The following is a 24611-nucleotide window of genomic DNA, read 5'->3' on the forward strand; positions in this document are numbered from 1 at the left end:
ATTGTGTGGAAAGAAAATTCTGTATATAAACAAGAATTTTAAAAAATGAACTCCACTCTGTCTGCCCAGCTCTTGCCTACACCGCTGTACCTCCAGAGTACTTTCCTTTTATTTTGATGAGTTCAAGTTAATCTCACCCGCTGTTTTGTACTTGTCAACCATTTGTTAACGGGTGTTTGCTGTTACAGAATGTAGGCTGCCTTACTGGGTACGTTCTCAGAGTTCAGTGTTTGGAGTCCTTGTTGTACCAACCTGTGCTTTGGTCCATCATGCAAAATTACAGAAAAATATTAACAGCCATTTAAGGTAAAATGTTAGGATATTGGAAGAACAGCTAAGAGCATCAAGTTTGACAGAGGGGTTGTGGGAAAGGACATGGAAAGCAGCAGGGTTTCCAGAACTTCTCTGATCGAAATCAACCTGTGATTGATCATTTTTGAGGATTGTTATTCGTTAATATCGGTGTGTCAGATAGATCTCCGTCTCAGGGAGGGGTGACGTGCTTCTTTGTTTTGTGATGAACTCAGGGGAACATACAATAGATTAGATTAGACTTACAGTGTGGAAACAGGCCCTTCGGCCCAACAAGTCCACACCGACCCGCCGAAGCGCAACCCACCCATACCCCTACATTTACCCCTTACCTAACACTACGGGCAATTTAGCTTGGCCAATTCACCTGACCCGCACATCTTTGGACTGTGGGAGGAAACCGGAGCACCCGGAGGAAACCCACGCAGACACGGGAGAACGTGCAAACTCCACACAGTCAGTCGCCTGAGTCGGGAATTGAACCCGGGTCTACAGGCGCTGTGAGGCAGCAGTGCTAACCACTGTGCCACCGTGCCGCCCACTAATAGTAAGGGGGTAAACCCAAAGGGGGTGAAGGAGCAGAGGATCCTCCATGTGTATGTGCACAAATCAGGGAATGGACCATGACATGTGGACAGAAGAGCAACTAAACCCTACTTCATCAATAACACCGCAGAGAACAAACACAAAGCAATTATGTTAATCTGAAATCAAACAGTCTCTTGTCTCACCTGGAATGTTGCATCTAGTTTCAGGAGCCACGTTTTTGACAAAAGGCAAAATTATGAGATTGGGTGCGTGACTGATTCACAACACTATTCCCGGGATGATACACCTCACCAACTCTGAGAAATTGAGAATGTTCTCCTCTGCTGATAGTTCCCAGACTCTGTGAACAGTTGCTATGATTGGTTCCCAACTCCGTCTTGCATCATATAGATCTCAATGGCTGAATATTTCAGGGACTCATGAGCCCTGACTTGCCTGATCAACATCGACCTCTGATTTATTATTTTTGAGGGTTGCTGATCAGTAATATCCCTGTATCAGATACATCCCAGTCTCATTCCCTGGGATTTGACAGGTATGGTGTGTCAAATAGATCCCAGGAATAGTGCTCCATGAGATTTATGTGTGAGAAAAACTCCAGTTCTGAGAATCCGCCCTTGGATTGTGCATGTGTTGTGTCTGACTACCTGACTGAACGTTGACATTTTTGGCTGATGAATGTTTCGTTGGGCGTTTTAGGTGGCGTGTTATGCATTACTAACCCAGGCTGTCCGGACATTGGGAGTACATGTAGTTTAGACGGTGTAGAGTAAACTTTCAAACTCCTTTGCCTGCCTTTTATAGGCTTCTGATGGAGCAAAGCTCCTCATTTGTATCATTACGTGACCCGAGGCCGTGACCTTTGGTGCTTAAGAGGAAATGTTCTCTAATCATTCTGCCTCTGGAGTGTTCCATCAGGCATATCGTGTGAAAGATGTATTTACATTAGTGGGCGGCATGGCAGCGCAACATTAAACTAAATGACTGGATGAAACACAACCAAACAGAACAAGTGAAAGTATTTGGCTGGGAAAGGAGTAGGATGTGGGAAAATGTATGATTACTGACTGGCCTTGAAGAAAGAATGAAGCAAACTCAAGGTTAGTGCATATTCATTCAAGATTTATTAACCATTTCAGAAAGCATTTTTATCCAAAAAGTTGTTGTAAAAGCTAACAGAAGTGAATATAATGGCTGGGTGCCACATTGAGATGAGAACACATGCGCTGTGAGGTGGGAATTTTCTGTACATCAGTAACAGTCACAAGAACGGGAATACAAAGGCTCATCAGAAAGGGTAGGCAACCATTCTGAGTAAGGAACAAATAAAAACAAAACAAATGGGCTTCAAACAACAGGGAAGCTACAAATTCTTCCAACCACAACCATTTCAAAGATATCAAAGTAAAAACGAAAATCCATCAATAATTGTCTCAGTTACACACTGATAAACTGAAGTGATCTCACTGTGAGAGTCAGCAACAGGACAGATTGTAGATTGGGAATTCAGAGACCTTGATAAGCAGATCAGGAAAATCAAAGGAGTCCACAACTCATTCACTTAACCTGGAAAAGAGAGATAAAGCAATGACACAGATATTTATGATCAGGGACTTTCAGATTTCATGTTTATTCAATGGCACACTTAGAGATTTCACAAAACATATTGGGCTGTTTGGCGTGAGAAAGATGTGATTATTCTCACCTTCACCAGAGTGACGGCAGCGCTGTAGAAAATACTCAGGAAGAACAAGGTGATGAACGTGGAAGCAGTTGTCCAGATGTTGCTGTTATCATCCTCATAGTCTTCAATCCAAGTGCGATCTATTGAATCTATGAATATAAAGCCGAGAGAACGCATTTAGATCGTTTATTGATCCAGATCGATCTATGTGTATCCAAGTCATGTAATTAGAGACCATTACATCTTCATAAAGCAGTCAGGTATTTCTCAAGTGTGACTCTAATCTGTATCCGTCAGTGCATTATTGACTCTCAGCAAGAAATTACAAATACTGACTGCACATGTTCTTTCTTCATTGTCCATGTCAGAATGTTTTAAATTAATGTTCTTTTAATCTATTATTTAAGGATATTATTATTTGAGGAATGCTTATTACGAATGATTATTTTAATTATATCATTATATTTTAAATATAGGCTGTGACAGCACTTTAGTTGAAAATTGTGGCCATCACTGAATAAAAGTTCAAATGTGATTCTCACCTTTATGTATTGGTGACCAATTGCTTGGCAAATCGTGAATATAAGTGACATCACAGTCAGGACATTGCTTCATATTTTTGTTTGTAGGATCTGTATATTTAGGAATAAGTTTTTGTACATGTGTCCCTTAATTTATTTGACCTACTGCTTGGTGTGTTTGGTTTCCCTTTAATGGTTGTGTATGTGGTTATGAGTGCCTCTTACTTCATTCTTGCCCATGTTGGAGTCTGTGCATGAATAAACATATTCCTGTTCCTTTACTGCTAGTGTTCTCATGTGTTTGTGCACCGAAATTTTGGTCTTTTCACATTGTGTAAGCATCATTATGCGAATATGCCACTTCATTGCTGCCTATGCTTATCTTGTAATGTCTTTGTGAGTGTTCACTTTTCATTAGTGCTATCTAAAATGTGTGCTTATGTGTCTGTTTCAGGTCCTACCTAAACTAGGTTATTTTCATGTTTATGCTTAATAAATGTTAGCATGCAACGTCATGTTTTGATGGATGTTTATATTTATATGATGATGTCTGCTTGTGTGGCAATCTTTCCCAAACCATCTCCTGAGAAGCTTGTTTGTGTTACTGTGTGTGGATGCTTGCTGATGCTTGTGCTCATTATCCTTATTTAATAAATGCCCCTCTATTTGTTGATCTATGCACTTGTGTGTCTGCATGTGAGACTCGGAATTTGTGTGTACGTGTGACATTGTATACATGCTGATCAATGTGGTTTAAAAATAACTAATTAAGCTGCCTCTGTCATCGTATGTTTGTGATTCTGAAAATGGGAAAATAATGATATTAATGTTTATCTCTGTGCACTTATGTGCCTGTATGAGTTGACATGTGGGAGGACATTTTTTGGAATTTGTATCTGTGTGTTCATGCGTGTATGTCTGTACGCATTGTGCTGTATGAATGTATATGTATTCATGCCCATTCGTGTGTTACCGTGTGTCTATATTTCTCATGGTTAAGTGTGAGTACCCTGATCATTTGTGCAAATAATTTTCTTTCGGTGTATGTGAGTTTTTGTATGAGCTTAGGTGAGTGTTCAAGTACCACTTGCATGTGTGGCTCTGTGCGAGTATGCGTGTGTGACATCTTATCTGTATGCACATTTGAGTGTGCACATCAATATGTGTCTTTAGGTGAGAGCCCATATATGTGTCATTCCGTGTGTATTTGCGATCATCTCTCTGTATCTGTTCTTATACAAGACTGCAATTTTTATTATTCTAATTTATTGTTCTAATTTTAATGGATTGCCTATAATTAGATTTGACCTTGGTGTTGTAGGAAACATTTCCCATCGTCGTGAAGAGATAAGCGTTTTATGAGCAACTCTTCTGTTGCAGTGATAGAATTTCTGTCTCTGAGAGAAAAGGCGTGAGTTCAAATCCTCACTGCCCCAGAGATAACATTTCTGAATATGTTTATTAGAAAATGCCTACTTGTGTTCTGTATGTGAAACAAAATGGTATCAGGTATTCGAATACCAGAATTGATCCCATGTGCTCCAGAAAACTGAGACAAAACTATAGAATTCAAACCGGGACAATGCAAACACCAGTTTTGGATTAGGGGAATCAATGTTAATCATTTGTTAACAGAGCCAAGCGTGTCCAACATGTTTCAAAGGTATTATTTTGCATGGAAATGTTCAATCTTTGGACAGTAAGCGAGAAGCTGACTGTTCCTGTTAGTAACTGGGTTACATTACAGAGGACATCTACCATGAAAACTCTGCACAGGGAGCAAGAGGACAGACCATTCATCGTTCCCCTCCCCTCTGCTCCACGACAACTTATCTGTCGATTCTCTTTGGTGTGAAAGTGAAGATATATTCTGTCAACTCATGCACTGGCGCAAGATCCCTGGCAGTTCCCCAGAAACAACGGTTACATTCAAACTGTTCTGCACTCTTTACGATTGGTATGTTCCAATCAAATTTAATTTTAAAGTGTCTTAAATTTACATTTCCAATTGGTGCAATGTGGCAGTTTAAAACTGACATGAATTTTATAAGAATGTCCAATCAGGGGAATCAAGAACACCAAGTTCAAAACTCGTGCTCTACCCTGGACATAAAATGGACATTGTCAGATTTTGTCACAGAGGGATTTAAGATGGACAAGGGACTTGGCGGAATCCTGCAATGAGTGAGCTTTACTCTGTCTCTGACCCAGGGTGTATCTGAGCAGAGAACATTAACTGCACAAGACACTTGTCCTAGACCTGTTAATAATCCACTTTAACTACAGAGATGGAATGGAAGTCAGAGTGAGAAACAACTCATTCAGTATTTAACTCACAACTGGAGGAAAAAGAAACTTTATTACTTCTGTTGAATTATTAAATGCAACTTTGAGATTTTTATTGACATGAATTAACAGTGTCCATCAGTGCAAGTGAAATGTTTACGAAACTCGGTTTACCGCTGGATTTATCGACTGTTCTGTTGATGATCTTCAATGGAATCGCTTCATGTCCCACCACACAGGAGTAAGAAGCACCGCTGGCCCACTCCTCCGCTGTAATGGATAACAGGCTGTACATGAAGAAGGAAGTGTTGTCACTCTCTGCCATCACCTCGGTGTTCTTGTAGTTACTGGGATTCACCTGCTTGTCATTGTTTGTCCACTTGACGAAGATCTCTCGGGGGGAGAAACCTCTCACTAAACAGGTGAGGGAGAGAAACCTCTGAGCGGAGATTTCTTCTGTTGGTGGCAGGAGGACCGACACTGATGGCTCCAGCGGATTAATCACTGCAGAATATTTGAGACAAATATAAATCAATCAAAAATATCCTGAACCAATATCACAATTTCACTCAATATTAAAATACACCATTATTAATTTGGGATTTATTCACTTTCGTTTTCTAAAAGAGTACACATTCTGTTCAGTAAAAAAAGTAAAGTTTAATGTGAAAGTTGCCTCCATGTTTCCAGCCCACAACAAGGGCATTCTGTCCAACTGTCATTGCTGATGGTGGCATCACAACCCAGGCTTCTTCCCACCTTATCTGACTTAATCAGAATACAATATCCTTTGGTCCATCTTTTTCTTAATCAGCTACTTAGTTATCCTGCCTTCAGATGCATCATAAATGCTCCCAACGGTGTTTGTTCATTACCAATCAAAGCCTGCCATTGATGTAACTGGATCTGGATTCCACATGGGATGCTTTGTGTTTTAATCTCACCGCTCACCTTTCTCCTTGTGGATGGAGTCTCTCAGCGGAGTCGGTAGATTTTGATGGTACACCACACATTCAAAAGTAACACCACTCAGCCAGGCTTCAGTAGAAATGTCTAATTTGCTGATCACGCTGTCGGGATTCTGTCCAGGCTGGTCAGCAATCTCGGTTTTCAGAAGCTTCTTTTCTTGCTTCCAGGTCACGCTGACTCCAGAAGGAAAATTGGACACAACACAGGTTAACGTCACCGTCGCCTCCAGTAAGACTTGTTCGACTGGCGGTGGGAGGATTTTAACGGTGTTAGGGTGGCACTCGGTATCTTCTATGAAACAAAAATCAAAGTCAATGAAAAATGCCCCTTTATGATACAAACACCCAGTCTTCAGATTACTTCTTCACAGGGTGAAGACACCACCTTCAAAATGGCAACTCCAACCATTGCTGAAACAATGCTTACTATTGTTGATGTATTTTGATTTGTGAAAGCATTTGTGATTACCTATGACATACCCTGTGTAATTATTCCCAAAGAACACTGGCTTTGTAACAAGTGAAAGCTGTGAAAAAAGTAAAATCATCGAAGATACCATTATGTAACCCATGGAATTACCTTTCTTTCAGAGTTTGTCTCTCACTTAAGACCATCTATTGATACTTGTGACAAGAGTAATCTGAATATAATGAGTTCATTTCCATGTTCATAACCCTTAGGTGCAAGTGCGCTGGTCACGCTGACTGCCAAATCACATCCCAAATTTTGGACAAATTATAAGAAATAATAATTATTCTCTTTGCAGAGTTCTAAAGTGCTACAGGAGCAGTGAATATCCATGGAAATTCTGTTCATTATATTTAACGTGATCAAAAATACTTTGCGTTATTGGTGTGATGTCATTCTCTGATTTATGTCATTGTTCCTCGTGGGCTGAGTTTGGAGTAGATCTGAAAACAAGGCACTGAGTACAGCATTGGATATCGAGAAGGACACCCATCTCCTTAAGTCTTTCCCTCCATTCAGTTAGTTCATGACTGGTCTGTACTTTCACTTTATTTACCAAGCTGCATTTTTTAATTTCTTCATAGAGCAGGGGAGAAAAAAAAACAAACAAAAGCGTCTTAAATTAATCTACAAACGTGATGGAAATGTACACTAATTTTATAGACATCCACTACCCACTGTGTAAACATCGCCACTCCAAACCAGGCTAAATCAGCCTGTCTCAAGTTCCTCGTTCACTCATCCCTATTGTAGCATTCTTACCAGAATTTATTCTCCTGCCTCATCCACTACTTACACAGAGCATCTTAAAGAGGCTCAGTGAGATCATGTTTATCCCAGTTCATCAAATGTGATACCCACTTGGTCTGTGGTCTGATCCCATAAATGAAGTTAAAGAGCTCAGCACCAGATAAAAATCGATGTCGTACAATGTCCAAGGCCAACAGGTCATTCCTGAGCAGGGAGTGAAGCATTGAACGCATTTTGATTTATTTTCAAGTTAGGGTCACTGCATATTTTAACCACGTCATTTTGAGACCACAACATCATAAGATAGAGGATCAGAATAAGGCTGTTCAGCCAATCCAGAGTTTAGATCAGAATGATGCTGGAAAAGCACAGCAGGTTAGGCAGCATCCGACGAGCAGGAAAATCGACATTTGGGCTAAAGCCATTCTATGGTCTTCTCCCCACACTAAACAAGAACCGATCCATCTCTGGCTTGAATATACACAATGGCCTGGTCTCCACAGCCCTCTGCAGCAACAAGTTCCACAGATTCATCACCCTCTTGCTGAAGAAATTCCTCCCCATCTCAGTTCTAAACGGTGCCCCTTTGATCCTGAGACTGTGCCCTTGGGTCCTAGTCTCGCCTACCAGTCAAAACATCTATTTACATTCACTCGACCTCAGTCTCTCAGTATTTTCTATGTTTCAATTAGATATCTCTCCAATATCCTCCCTCCACCCCCAAACTTATCCTTGAAGCCACTACCAGGCAAGGATTCAGCACTCTGAATGCTTCTCCCAGCATGGTCAGGCAACAAACTATTTAACAAACTATTTAACAAAGCTCACCGTCTATATATCTATCTTCAACAGAGAGGAAACATGCTTTTCTGACTTGCCAAAATGTTGAATTATGAGCAATGCTAATGTAACACTCAAACTGAAATGAGATACGTGACATGCTGGGAAATGAGAAGCTGTACCGTGCTGTTTACTACGCCTGATAAATTAGTGTGTTTGATTCACATCAGAGTTCAGAGTGATTTGTAGCTCTCCCAGTATGTGTCTCTTACCCTGGAGTGCGGTGATATTTTTACTTTGAATGTTCTCTTCGTGAGTGACCTGGCAGGTATAGACTGCGCTGTTGTACCATTCACCATAAGGGACCATCAGCCGACTCGTCACCGAGAAGTTCCCGTTCGCCTCACACACGGGAGACGTGAAGAAGCCAGAATCCAAGCGTCGGCCATTTTTCAACCAACTCACGTTGATTGTCTTCGGATGGAAATCGATGATTGAACAAACGACAGTTGCAAACTTGCTGCTTGCGATTTCTTCACTGGAGCTCACAGTTAGGAGAAGAGTTGGTGGGAGAGGACCTGTTCCTTTAGGAAACACATCGCATAAATTATCTGATGAATTTCATCACAAATACAATCAGTTCTCATATATCAAGGTTTCTTGTGATTAATGGATACAAGAATCATAATTGTGCAGAGTGCTGGAGAAGCTGGGATCCACACAGAAAGATCATCAGGACAATGTGAAAGGCTAAAATTATAGGACACAGCAAGGGAGTCAAGGAGGCATAGAAACGATAGGCCGGTAACATCAGAAGGGAGATAGCAACGTTGGATGGTATTCGTTTTAATGACAGAGTCTGATGATCAAGGCAGATGAATTACCGGCATAAATGAGGAAATGATGCTGTTGCTATCACGGAGACATATTGAGAGCGGGGCAGGAGTGGCTATTCAATTTTCCAGGATTTAGTGCCTTCAGGCGAGACAGGGAAAGATGGAAAAGGATGGAGGCAGGGGTTTGCGGCACGGAATGTTGCTTCTGTCACAATTCTGACAAGAGTATTTTAGGCTGTAAAGAGAAATGAAATCATAGATACCTCCTCGAACAAAGGCAAATGGACAGTACTTCAAAACCAAAATACAGCAAACATAACTACTGGGAGAGCACGATAGGCCTTACTATAGGTCCAAAAGACCAAGTGCAAATACATGGATAAATTTCAGAGATATGTAAATTAAATAGGGGAATGAGAAAAGAGGTTTTTAACTTCCTCAGCATAGGCTTGGATATTCATTTTGTCTAACGTTTAGAGGGAGCACAATTCTGAAAATGCCCCCAGGAGAATATTTAAACAAAGTATGTGTTAAGACAGAGAATTTTAATCCAGACCTTGCAAGAGAGGGGTGAACCTGAATTTAACTTTTGGGAATGAAGTCGACCCATTGGGTAAAACATCAATGGTGGTGCACTTTGCAGACAGTGATCGTAAATCAGTTGGATTTCAGATTGTACTGCAAAGGAATAGACATTGGCCCAAAGTTCTGAAAAGGGGAAGGACAATTTTAGTAAGATCAGGTAATGACTTAACCAGAGTGGACTGGAAGCTGACACTTATTGGTAAATCTGAGTCAAAGCAGTGTGAAACATTTAAGAAAGAGACAGGAAAATCATAGGGAGGACATTTCCCAGGAAGCCACTGAATGGGACCAAGAATGTAGCGTGCTCTGGACACCAAAGGGCATGGAGGGTGAGATAAGGAGAAACAAGGGAGGCTTCCTGTCTATACTGAAATCTCAAAACAATAGAAATTAGTATGGAGTACAGAACGCGCAAGGGGGAGTTTGAAAGACAAAGGAATTAGAAGAGCAAAAGGGACCATGAGAAAATAATAGGAGTCAAAATAAAGGAAAATATTTTTAAAAGTTACAGGCTCATTCATAATAAAAGAATTATTCGGGAAACAGTAATGCCCATTAAGTGTTATTATTGGAGTGGAGCCGGAGGATTAGGTTGTGGTCAAAACGAATGTGTTGTGTCAGTGTTCACTAGTAAGAGGGACAATGTGGGGACAGAAATCATGGAGGAGTGTTGTGATGTACTTTCAGAAATTAGGACACATGACGTGATGTTCTGTGTTGTCTTGCTAAATGAAAAGTGGTTATATTTCCAGGGCAGATGAAAAGTATACCAAGCGGTTGAGCGATGCAAGGGATGAAATAGTTGGGTCGCTAACAATAATTTAGAATTACTGTCTGGCCACAGCAGTTGTGCCAAGTGAGTGTAGATCAGCCAACATTGCACTGTTACGCAGGACAAAGGAAGGGATAAATAATGAAAACACAGATCTGTCAAGCTAGTCTCAGTGGTAGGGAAACTATTGAAAAGTGAAATTAGTCTTCATTTGGAAGATAAATCAACAATTTTCAGCATAGTTTTATTGAGAGAAAGTCATGTGTAACAATTTGATAGTAGTTTTCAGAGAGATAACTCGATGTCCAGATGATAGCAATAATCAGAGCCAATGGGATCCGAGTTAATTTGACAGATTGGATCGAGAACTGGCTGAGTGATGGGAGCAGGGGATAATAGTCATCGGGTGTCTGGGTGACTGGGAATCTATGTCTCCTGGTGTTCTGTAGGGATTGGGGTTGATTTCCATGTTATTTCTCTTACATACCAATGATTGAGACTCAAATTTAGGAGGATTAACCAGTGAATTCACAGATGAAATGAAAACTGTCATGTTGGTAAGTCATGAGCATTATGGCTTTAGATTGCAGGAGGATATAAAAGGGTTGGTTGTATGTGAAGAGAAGTTGCAAATGGAAATTATTCTGGATAAATGTAAGGTAATGTAATTCGGCAGAAGAATCTGTGAGGTATGACATTTTGAATGGTGGAACCCTGGAAAGGCCTGAGGATCTTTGGTGCATGTACCCACCGATCCCCTATAGTACTGTGTCGTCTGGATAAAGAGACTAAGGAGGTGGGAGGATATTTGCTTTTATTAGCCTAGACATTGACAATGAAGAATCGGGAGATGATACTGGAACTTGATAGAACACTGGTTAGGCCATACTGAAGCGTTGTGTGCATGTTATCGAAGGAATGTGATTACACTGAAGGCAGTATTGATTAGATTTGCCAGGATCTTGCCTGGGTTGGAGGGTTTTAGTTATGAAACGAGATGAGATAGACAGGGGTTTTCCTTGAAGCAGAGGAGAGTTAGGGAGAAGATTATCATGATGTCTAGAATTATTTTAGGCATAGACTGGGTAAACTGGATGAAACCTTTCCCCTTGATGGAGAGATCAATGCCTCAGGGGCACAGGGTGAAGGTAAGGCCAGGAGGTTCCAAGTGGATCTCAGGGGAAAACAAAATCAAACAGAGGGTGGTGTTAGCCTGGAGCTCAGCACCTATAAGTCATGTAGAGACTGAGCCCCTCATAATAAGTATGAAGTATTGAGATGCATCCTTGCAAGGGCAAGTCACACAAGGCAATGGATCATGTGCTGGCACATGAGACTGGAATAGTTAGGTGGCTGTTATTGATAGGCGCAAACTGGATGGATCAAAGGGCCTTTTTCCTGTGCTGTATAAGGGGATTCTGTGAAAATGGTTATAAATAATGCCTTATCCATATTAATGCCAGATGCTCTGTTTATCTCAGTTCCCACAATACGTACCTGGACATGGCATTTCTTTGCTCTTGTGTGACCCGCTGTGTTGAACCTCACAGTAGATTTTGCTGGGGCAATCTACCGCTGACCCGGGCAGGGTTAACTGGCTGCTCAGGGTGTAGGTTCCCTTCTTGTTTCTCACTGATGGGTAAGTCTTCAATCCACCATTCGTGATTAGCTCCCCACCTTTCTTCCAGGTTACCTTGGTGACTTCTGGGGAATAGTCCATCACCAAACAACCAAAGATTGTCGAATCGGTGTTGTGCTCCTCACAGGAGGAGACCAGGCCATAAAGCGTGGGGGGAGATGGTGTCTCTACAATAGAATGACCAATTGAGCATGTTAGTTTCTGTTAATTTGACCTTATCAGTTACTCAAATGTATCCTCAGCTGTAACCGTTTGCCAGTATGCTCCCGCTGAAGTCTACAGCATAACTGGAGTTTATTTTTGTTTCCTACCAGTTGCTGATCATGATCATTGGTTCCCTCTTGAGAAACATGCCCTCGACCTTGACCATTGCCATATCATTTAGGAAGAAGAACATCCTGATCCCACCCCAGTAACTGTTTGAAGATCTCACCAATTGACACTTTCATTGGATTGCTGTGAAGAGCAGAGAAGTTTCACAAAATACAAACCAAGGAAATGCAGATTCATCGAAATTCTACAGTGTGTGCAAACAGGCCATTTGGCCCAACAATTCCACACCCACCCTCTGAAAAGAAACGCATCCAGACCCATTCCTCTACCCTATTATGCTACGGTTAACCCTGACTAATGCATCTAACCTCCCAATCACTGAACACAACATTTGCAATTTCCCCAGCTTGTACAGATTTGGACTGTGGGAGGAAATGCACACAGATGTGGGGAGAAAGTGCCAACTCCACACAGACAGTTACCCGAGGCTGGAATGGAGCCAGAGTCCCTAGCACTGTGAGGCAGCAGCGCTAACCATGGAACCAGCGTGCCGCCCCACTAGGTACCATGCTGCTGGAAATACCCAACAGCTGGCAGTACCCCCGGAGAGAAATCAGAGTGAATCATAGAACATAGAACATCACAGTGCAGTGCAGGCCCTTCGGCCCTCGATGTTGCGCTGCCCTGACATACTAATATGAAGCCCATCCCACCTACACTATTCCATGTACATGCATAGGCCTGTCCAATGACAACTTAAATGTACTTAAACTTGGCGAATCTAATACCATTGCAGGCAAAGCACTCCATACCCTTACTACACAATGAGTAAAGAAACTACCTCTGCTATCTGTCTTATACCTGTCTCCCCTCACTTTAAAGTTGTGTCCCCTCGTGTTTGCCGTCCCCATACTTGGAAATCAGGTCCAGTGAGCCTTCCTCACTTATCAATGTAAGACAGAATGTTCTCTCTGGGAGGAAGGTCACAGCAGCAGCAGCAGCAGCAGCAGCAGCAGCACAGGCAGGAGCTGAGCACTGGGACGGGGAGGATGGCTGTCACGGCTGAACTCAGGCCAATTGGCTGGAAGTTGAAACATCTAATTTACAATTATCTGAATTCTGGAGGCCTCTGAAAAATGGAGGACCATTAAGGTTCAGAGACTTTGGAGTGTTACAGCTGAGTATTTAGATTAGATTAGATTAGATTAGATTACTTACAGTGTGGAAACAGGCCCTTCAGCCCAACAAGTCCACACCGACCCGCCGAAGCGCAACCCACCCATACCCCTACATATACCCCTTACCTAACACTACGGGCAATTTAGCATGGCCAATTCACCTGACCCGCACATCTTTGGACTGTGGGAGGAAACCGGAGCACCCGGAGGAAACCCACGCAGACACGGGAGAACGTGCAAACTCCACACAGTCAGTCGCCTGAGGCGGGAATTGAACCCAGGTCCCTGGCGCTGTGAGGCAGCAGTGCTAACCACTGTGCCACCGTGCCGCCATGTAAATATGATTTGAGAAATGAACAAGTAATCTTTAACTTTAATAACTATCAAACTGATACGCAGTTCACCACCAAACCTCATCTCTCAGACTAACCACTGCACTTACTCTGCCTAGACCTAAATTTCCACTCACATTGACAAACCCCACCCTGCTATACACCCATTCATGCCCGGAACACACAATCCCCATCACACAAAACACATCCAAGGCAATCCATATTGACAGTGTAGCTGAGCAGAGAGATCTCGGTGCCCATGTACACAGATCCCTAAAAGTTGCCAGCCAGTTTGATAGAGTTGTTAAGAAGGCATACTTTGTGCTGGCTTTCATCAATAGAGGGACTGAGTTTCAGAACCACTAGGTTAGGTTGCAGCTGTACAAAACTCTGGTGTAGCTGCACTTGGAGTATTGTGTACTGTTCTGGTCGCCACATTATAGAGAGAATGTGGAAGCTTTGGAAGAGTTCAGAGGAGGTTTACCAGGATGTTGTTTGGTATGGCGGGAAGGTTTAATGAGGAAAGGATGAGGGTCTTGAGGCTGTTTTTGTTTGAGAGAAGAAGGTTGACTTAATTGAGACATAAAAGATAAACAGAGGGTGGACAGTGAAAGTCTTTTTCCTGGAATAGTGATAGCTAGCAGGAGAGGACATAGATGACAGATGTCAGAGGTTGTTTCTTAACTCAGAGAGTGGTAGGGGCATGGAACGCACCGCCTGCAACAATAGTACACTCACCCACTTTAAGGGCATTTAAAAGGTCATTGGATAAACATATGGATGAAAATGGAATAGTGTAGGATAGATAGGCTTCAGATTTTTACACTGACCTGTGGAATCATTGAGGGCTGAAGGGCCTGTACTGCACAGTAATGTTCTATATTCTATATTCCAGATGGACATATGATCTCAATTCCTTTCAGTCATTTACACTCCTGCCGCCCTGTACCTGGTCCATGGTGAACCTGGCCCTGACTGGACCTGACACCATCATTTCCACAACCTCTGACAAAAGCCCACTACCCAAGACATGACCTCAGCCCTTGATCACTGACCTCTCATCTTACCCAAGACAACCTGTGCACATTGCATCCTAGCTCCTTTGGCATCTGTGCTTCACAACCTACCATTTTGCCAGACTCTGAGCTTTGCATTTTGACAACACGTCCACCTGTCACTTCATTACAGTGACCTTCCACCCCCTGAAACATCCTGGCACTCTGCCCACCTCTACACTAACCAGCCTGGCATCCTGCCCACCTCTCCATAAACCAGCCTGGCAAAGACAGACCTCCTGCATTTCAGCTCAAACTACCCCTCACCTACCAAGCACAATTTGACCAAATTATCCTGTGACCATTACCATTTCCCTTGATGCCACCTTGCCAGACAGAGTGCACGCAAGCTTACCCAGCAGCCAGCCTACCAGCCCAAACTCTCCCACATGCCCAATCTAGCCCCTCACTTGCTCACCACCTTCCAACTTTGAGCCTATCCACCATAAAGTCAGTGAGACATAAAGTCGTACAGCACAGAAACAGTTCCTTTGGTCCAGCCCAGCCATGCTGACCAGAGTTCCCAAATTAAACTCATTCCACTTGCCTGCCTTTGCCCATATCCATCCAGACCGATCCAGTTCCTGCAGCTGTTCAAATGTCTTCTCAATGTGGGACCGATCTCTGCACTTCCCGCTTCCTCTGGCAGTTCATTCCAATGTTTTGGACAGTTACAACATGAAGCCCTAACTCCTGCACTCAGTGCTCTGACCAATGAAGGTACGTGCGCCAAACACCTTCAACACACTAGGTACTTGAGACAACGCTTTCAAGAATCTAAGAGTCTTGAATCTATGAATTTCTGTGGTGGAGAATTCCAAACGAATTCACCATTCTTGTGTTGAACAGTAAACAATCAGGTTCAATGCTATCAGTGTGTTGGGAAGATTGATGAGCAGCAAGATTAATGATGATCCCATGAATGGAATAGCCTTCTAGAGAGGCCGAGATGCCTTCTTCAGCTTCCATTTTGCATGCTGACATGTCCGTTCGGCAGCATATTCCAAAATTGTGATCCTTGAGGATAAGGGCACACATGCATGTGAAGCTTTCCTCCATATCAGACTTCAACTTAACTCTCAACTATTTCCCTGCCCGTTTCCTCTTCCTCAATCACAGCCATGGGGCTCACTTCCTAACAGCGCTGTGAATGTGCTAATACCACACAAACTTCAGCAATTCAAATAGACTGATGACAACTTGTTTCTCAAGGCGATATAAAAAGTCTGACACTTCCACACCTGTCTCGAGATTCAAACAACCACTAGAAGAATTGAAAATTATTTGAGGCACTTGTGTGTCTTCACAAGATGACATGATTTCCTTTTTTTAAAAATCACACAACACCAAGTTATAGTCCAACAGGTTTAATTGGAAGAAAACTAGCTTTCGGAGTGACGCTCCACTATCACCTGATAAAGGAGCGTCACTCCAAAAGCTAGTGTGCTTCCAATTAAACCTGTTGGACTATAACCTGGGGTTGTGTGATTTTTAACTTTGTACACCCCAGTCCAACACCAGCATCTCCAAATCATGGTTTCCTTTTGAGTGATTTGACTGTGTTTTCACTGAATGAACAGAGCTATTTCTTAATCATATAATAGGAATGAAGCTTCCCTCATTTTTAGCAACTGCTGAAAATGTATTGCTGGAAAAGCGCAGCAGGTCAGGCAGCATCCAAGGAGCAGGCAGCATCCAAGGAGCCCTTCCTGAAGAAGGGCTCATGCCTGAAACGTCGATTCTCCTGCTCCTTGATGCTGCCTGACCTGCTGTGCTTTTCCAGCAACACATTTTCAGCTCTGATCTCCAGCATCTGCAGTCCTCACTTTCTCCTCATTTTTAGCAAGGCAATCACACATTATATTTCTTGATTCCAGGGAAGTATAGTGTTAAATTAATGAAATATGATGATTGGGATGTTTCAATTGGAAATTGTCAGATATTTAAAGTTTACTTTCATGAGCAATTAATCCCAGCCTCATTGTGTCACAGTACTCACAGGAATGTCTTTCAGAAATGGTGTCTCCCTTTGTTATGGGCAGTCAAATCAGTAAATCTGGGATAGCTTTTGCTTGTTAAACAAAGGTGTTAAAGAGCTTTAGCCAAAGGGAGACCTGTGGATTGAGCTCACAGATGCACCATGATCTAAGTAAGTGGGGGAACAACTAGAGGGGCTGAGTGCCCTCCTCTTGTTCCTACCTTCCTAACATTGTGTCATTCATTAAGCTAGCACTGGCCGTGAATACTTCTGATTAAAATATTTCGATAAATTAATTGTTTCACACATGCTTTAAAAAAAACTTCTGTTGATTATTTGGAACTGGTTCACTGACATTCTCTATTTGAGTGATCAAAATAACTTCCACCCAATTACAGCAGCCACTGCACTCTGCAGTGTGTTGTTACTTCATAATAGTTTCTTGTGAAACTACAGCTCGAGATCAGGGCACTCAAATTCAATAATATCTCTGAACATTTGCAATTTGTTCAAATGCATCCTTTCTCTGAAGAACGTGTTTAATCGAACAGAACGTTTTTCAATGAAACAACAAACTTTAAATGCTAGAAAACCAAAATAAAGACAGAAACGTCTGAAGAAACTCAGCAGGTCTAGCAGCTCCTGTGGAGAGAAGGCAAGGTGAACCTTTCCCATCCAGAGACCCCCTCTTCACCAAATTGTTTTCATGTTTTTGGCACAAGAGCTCACACCTGTTGAGATAAACAGTGATTACGTTGGCTTGACTCCTGTTGGAAAAAGGATTCTTAGCAGAGGTACTGGATGGTCTGAGATAGCAATGGAAGACCAACTGAAAAGCTATCACCATCTGCTGCAAGTGTTGGATTCAACGGAAACCCCCACAGTACTGAACAATCAAATTCAGCTACAGCACTGGTTTAATATAAAGTAAAACAGCCTAAGCAAAATCTCATCAAATATACTTTGAAAATGATTCATTCGGGATTAGTTATAAATGATATTGTTAGAACAGCAAGTCAAAACCTGGGATTTCTTTGAGCACTTACTCCATTAACCCCATCTAGCGATGCCCAAAAGCTTGTGAACAAATATTGATCTGGAAAAAGCTGCTAACCACCAAAATTCTGTTTAATGTCTAAGAGACACAAGTCAGGACAGCGATTGAATAGAGTTCACTGGCCTCTGTGAGTGGAATTCCAACAAACACCCAAACATCTCAATCTGCTTTCTTGTACTGAAGTAACCTGATAAGAGATGGTGTTACATATCTCTCTAACAGGTTGTAAGTGAACACAGGCCACCTGGCACAGAATCAGGGACCCTACCACAACATCACAACAGACCTGAACACAATGAGCTCGACACTATCACGGAGAACACAGCTCACCTGTTTTGACAGTTTATAAACCATGTTAGTTATTAACACCTTCCAACAACCAGGGATTGTTCCAGAATGTTAGTACAATGAAAGTAACATTTCAACGTTTATCCAAGAATACTTTGACAGCTGCTCCAAATTGTTCAAACTCGATGGGAACTACAGAGCAATAAAACTAGGAATTGCATTGCCATCAATTCACTGTCACTAGATTCCAACCTCGAACTCCCTTCCTCATTCCCCTGTGAATGTTGCTGCACCAGACGGTCTACTTAGTTTGAAAAAGATTATAATGTTTTGAAGTGTAATAAGACCATTGCTGATAATAAGTTTTCAAATAATAAGATTCCAAAAAAAATTCTGATTTTACATAGTGCCACGAAACATCTCCTGCATAACTGAGGCACAAAGAAAATCTGCAGCATATTTCCCTCTGCCTCGCTCAATCAAATATCTCTTGTTGTCAACAACCAATTTCAAATCTCTTGCTATCTGCCTTTTGATCCTGAAACGTTCGTTCTGATTGGAACAACTTAGTCAGGGCTCTCAATTCTGAGGCACCTAATCAAATATTGTATTTCTGGCAGATAAAAGTGGTTTTGAAGCTCGAGATAAAATTGAACTGTCTGAGATTCAGGTATCCGAACTGGACAATTTATAAATGGTCAGGACCGTGGACAAGTTAGTCAGAGATAGCACTGAAACAAACTGTACAACAGACTTAATCCCAGAGGATACATTGCTCAACTCCTTACATCAAATATATTCACTGTAATTGAATATTCATCAGAGGAACTAACCAGTGGATTAATGTGAACGAGAATGTGTTCACAATGAACATAAATAACCACTGAGTTCATAAACTTAATAAGTCATTGTATTTAACAAAATTATTGAGGTGGGAAATATCGCCAATTAAAGCACAGATCTGGAGGAAATGGATTATTCTCTAAATTATTTTTACATATTCTTAAAGCGTTCCTCGAATTGTGGAGATTTTGCATGCACTGCATAAACAATACTGCATTCCAGTGTGGAAAGCATTTCTGTTGAAGGAATTAGGGCAAGGTTATTTTCTTGTTAACTGCTTGTAATGAACTAAAATGTTGAAAAAGGTATGAATTGAAAACATGCTTCTGTCTGGAGTTGCCCACTTTAACGGATGTCTAAGTAAATGTGGGCACTGCTGCCTCACAGATCCAGGTACCCAGGCTCGGTTCCAGCCTCGGGTGACTGCCTATGTGGAGTTTACACAATCTCCCCTGTGTCTGTGTGGATTTCCTCCCAAAATCCAAAGATGTGCAAGTCAGGTGAACTGGTCATGCTATATTGTCTATAGTGTTAGGTGCATCAGTCAGGGGTAAATATAGGGTAGGGGAATGGGTCTGGGTGGGTTCCTCTTCAGAGGGTCGGTGTGGACTTGTTGGGCCAAATGGCCTGATACATACTGCAGGAAATCTAATCTAAATGATTGTCACACTGAACTAATGTGAGCAGATTCCTTCAGATCGCTACATTGCAATAAATCGATCAAGTATATTAATTAAAATAAATATTACTCTATTTTCAGTGTTTGAATAAACAATGTGCTCTGTTATCCTCTAGTTCATGTCTTCTGCAAATTTGTGAACTCTGCATATGCCTGAACACATCGATGTAAAATGAATTTTCTGCGTTTGCAGCAAGTACTCCCATGGTTTTAAGAGGAGAGTTCCTACAGTATGGAAACAGGCCATTTGGCCCAACAATTCCACACTGACCCTCTGAACAGTAAGTAGACCAACCAGACCCATTCCCCCTAATTTATATTTACCCCTGACTAATGCACCCTAACCTAGACATCCCTGAACACTATGGCTGTGCTAAACTGCACAATCACCTGACCTGCACATCTTTTGGACTGTGGTAGGAAACCACAGCACTCGAAGGAAACCCACACAGACACAGGGAGAATGTGCAAACTCCACACAGGCAGTCACCCGAGGGTGGAATCAAATTTGGGACCCTGGCGCTGTGAGGCAGCAATGCCAATCACTGAGCCACCATGCTGCCCTGGAGTTCATGAGTGGATTACTTTAATTAATTCGAAATTTGGTTGGTCACATAATTCACTATAGCAATTGTTTCCCGAAGAATGACTCTTCAGTTGATATTTTGTTATAAAATGTAACTATTTATTTAACATGCACAGATTGGGAACACCTAAAGCACTGTGCAGGTTAAATAATTCAGTTAATGTTTTATTTTTATCCTGCAAATCCAGTTTAATCAGGGACATAACAATTAATTAACTCAAGTTATATGTGAAACTGATCAAAGCAGTGAAACTGATCTGTTCTTCATAGAATTGAGCAGAATTTCCAAATGGTCTTTGCCAATGATCTTTTCCAGCCAGAAAAATATGTATGTAGTGTACAGGGGAATTGAAAGGTGTTTCTTGATCAATTATAGCACAGTCATGGCATTTTTGCTCAAGAGCAAGAACTATTAGAACATTAGACTTTTGAAATTCTATTTATATTTCTCTATGACTTGTAAACTGCTTAAAGACAGACCTTGTGATTGAACTAGATAGTTGAGTTTCGAATTTGGATTGTAAAGCATGGATTAGATTAATCCTTAATTATTTATTTTAAGTAAAAATAGCACCTGAAGGTATCTGTTTTCCCTTCATTTCTAAAACCTGTGCGATTTGCCTTTCACTTTATAATAGACTTTATGAAATTGTAACTCGCATGCTGATTGCATTGAATGAGTAAAGAGCAGTTCACTGTCACCAACCGTGTTAACATTGCAAAAACAATGTAGAAACCAGAAACGGTTTCCCAAATATAACACATTTAATGTTACCCAAGCACAGTCCCTCCTCAACAGATCAACGATCACCAGATCACAACACGGTATGTTTGCAGCAGAACTAGCTCTGCAAACATTTTCAACAGAACCAAGAACATGATGTCACCTCACAAATAAAACCAAATTGAAGTCTAACAAAGCTGCTCAGAATCAAGCAAACTAATGATTAAATTGAATAGAAATAACAGGTCATAATAGCAACCTTGTTTGTGAGGGGACTTAACACTTAAAGCTGTAACGTTTCTGGCAATAGTTCAATTTATTTCTAACCTGCACACCCTTCCTGATCATGACAATCTTGTGCAGTGCACAGTAGAGTGGGGTTGAAGGCATATATTGATTAATCACCTCGTGGTCAAAACAAAATTACTGAATGGACAAATATTACCACATTATAATTTTAAGTTAGTTTCAATTACGTAATCTGATCAATTCTGCAGTTTCAGATTTAGGTCCCAAATTTTATTTTGAATGAGGCTACTTAAAACAAAATTCAGTTCGTTTACAATTAGAACGGAGTTTTTTGTTTAAAGTCAATCCATTAAAAACTCGTTTTTTTTCATTTCTCACACATCTGGGTTTCTGCCTTAAGTTGTTTTTCAGACCGTTACAAATGGATGTCATGTTTTCAATCAAGCAGAGAAAAATGTGTCATATAAGTTTAACAAATGCAGAAATGATTCATGAAAAACAAAAGAACTTCACAAATATTGGTAATGAAAAGTAATCCAGAGAGTCAATCTCCTCACCAGAAAGAAAACATCGATTCAGAAAGCACGAAAACTCAGATCAATTTCACAAACTGAATAAGAATCCAATCAACTCAATTCAACAGAATCAAGGAAAATAAAATCAGAATCCAATCAACTTAAAACAACAGATTTGAATGAAACATAATCAGAATCCAACCAATTCAATTCAACAGAATCAAATAAAACCATTTCAAAAGTCAATCAACACAATTCAACAAAACCAAGTAAAAACAAAGTCAGAATCCAATCAACACAGTTCAACCCGAATCAACTAAAACAAAGCCAAAATCCAATCAACTCAATTCAACAGAATCAAGTAAAACAAACTCCGAATCTAATCAACAGAATGCAATATAGCACCGCAAGAAACTTTGATGACAGTTTCTAACCTGCTTGTCATCAACAAAATTAACAAAATAAATGAGAAAATATAATCATGGTAAGAACATATATTCAAGAAATGAATAATGATATTTTAGCATATTTTAGTCATGTTTGGTAATATCTTGAACATCTTTGAATTCGTAGCATTTGTTGTTGATAATAAAACTCACAGTCAGGGTGTCACTGACATTAAACATTATTTATAGCTGACTGATTAAGTGACATTAGGTGTTTCAAGTAACCCAGCCACATAGAATGTCCATCTGATCAAAAAAAGAGATACACTGAGCAAATGACTCCATCATCACCATTTTAACTGTTTGCTGAGCCTTAATTGAAGTCTATAATCAGTCTGAACAAAAATCAATCCGAACCAAACCAAACTCAGCACAGAATCTGAGTTTCATTTAATTCAGAAATTAGTCACATGAATAGAAAGTTTTTAAAAAGTCACTAAGAATGTTCAAAGTTCTTACCTGAAGTCACTGTCACCATGGTCCCTTGGCCCCAGTAATCAAGAGCATCACAGTGTTACATTCTCTGGACTGGATCACACAATAACTAGCTCTGCATAAAACAAATCAAAAATCTACCATCATTTTAAATTTTCAGAACCACAGGCAAAATAAAATCACGATAAATCTTCATCACATAATTGCGCGAGTGAATTTTGATCATTCTTGATAAATTTTAATACTGTTTTATACTTCACAGAGTAACACATCAGCTGATTCTCAACATCCCCAACTAGTGTATCAATAATTACCCAACACTTTTACAAATTAAATAGTGATACTGGCATAAAACCCCACAGAACTAATACCGAACTGCAAGTTAAGACGGTTTGTAGAAGTAATCACTGACTAGTTTCAAACAATGGAGGCTGAATAGGTTTTTGTATTGATCATAATTGCAGTGTCACCCCAGCTATATCACTGTGAGACACGTTGTGTCAAATACTATGACAGACTGTAAACTGTAAAATGCAAATAATTTCTTCACTTCCTAGAAAGCAGTGATTCAGACTCCTTTAAAAATGATTTGGTGCATTATTTCAGCTTTTACTATTCATTGTATTTTGAAAGCTTGGAATACTTTTCCAGGTTTGGTCTGCATTTAACTTGACAATCAACACGAAGAAGGTAGAAAATAATTCTACATTTGTACAAACTAGCCCGACTGGATTGTGTTTAAATTGCATCTCACATTATTTCTCGCTCCTGCCACGGTAGAAATCACCAATTTGAGATAAATCCTTGTCAGTGGTTATTGTATGAGGATGTCGCTGCGCACAGCACTGTGACCCACTGTAGTATCACAATGATGTAGACCAGTACACTCATTCTCTGTTCTTTACTCTAGGCCTCAATTTTCATTTGAAAGAGCCATTTAGTACTGATCAAGTTTAGAATGAATGCCATAGTTGACATAACAATTAGCAGTGATTTCCTGAGCTGTCAGATATATTTTGTCCCAGCATTTAATTGATGGAAGTGTTAGCAGTACATATGACATGCCTAAAACATTGTCCCATTGTGTCACCAGTTTCCTAGTTTAAATGGTACATTTCCTCTTTGATAGCTTTGTAAGAGGCAGCCTGAGGTCTGCTTCAGATCGCAGTTGGTATAATTGCATTTAAAACTCAAACTGACCATCAGTTTATGATGGAATTGACAAAATGTTCCCCCGAGCTGTTTTTGAACGGGTCCAGCCCTGGTTCCTCTCGCTGTGGTCTCTTGCACAGTAATAGATGGCGGTGTCTTCAATCTTCAGGTTAGTCATTTTCAACGAGAAAATGTTGTTTGAATTGTCTTTGGACGCAGTAAATCGACCCTGAATCGCTGGTGCATAGTTATTGCTGGATGAACTATAGTAGTTCAGCAGCCACTCCAGACCCTGGCCGGGAACCTGGCGGACCCAGTACATGGTATAGCTGCTGAGATCGAACCCGCTGGTTTTACAGGTCAGTGTCAGGCTGCTTCCGGGATGGCCAGTCTCTGCCTCTGGCTGGGTCAAAACAACCTCCGACTGGACACCTTTAAAAAAGACAAGAAATAAACCATGAGCATTACTTTTACATTCCTGAGGTAGACTAACATTGAGACAGCAACAAAGACAGACTTAAACAAAAAAACACTCACATGATAAGAAAGTCAGTAATAAACTGAGAAAAATTGTCGACACAATCATTCTGATAACTTCTGGGAAGCGGTTCTGTCAAGATCTTTCTAAACAAAGCCGATCCCGGAGTGTTGAATTACGGTCCAGTGCCTA

At 40.9% G+C, this 24611-nt stretch overlaps 1 pseudogene; it reads right to left on the reverse strand.

Moving 5' to 3' along the window:
• Nucleotides 1–2170: 2170 nt before the first annotated feature.
• Nucleotides 2171–24611, reverse strand: LOC132806355 (Ig heavy chain C region, membrane-bound form-like; annotated as a pseudogene).

The sequence above is a fragment of the Hemiscyllium ocellatum genome, assembly GCF_020745735.1.
Source record: "Hemiscyllium ocellatum isolate sHemOce1 chromosome 15 unlocalized genomic scaffold, sHemOce1.pat.X.cur. SUPER_15_unloc_15, whole genome shotgun sequence".
Classification (NCBI taxonomy): Eukaryota; Metazoa; Chordata; class Chondrichthyes; order Orectolobiformes; family Hemiscylliidae; genus Hemiscyllium; species Hemiscyllium ocellatum.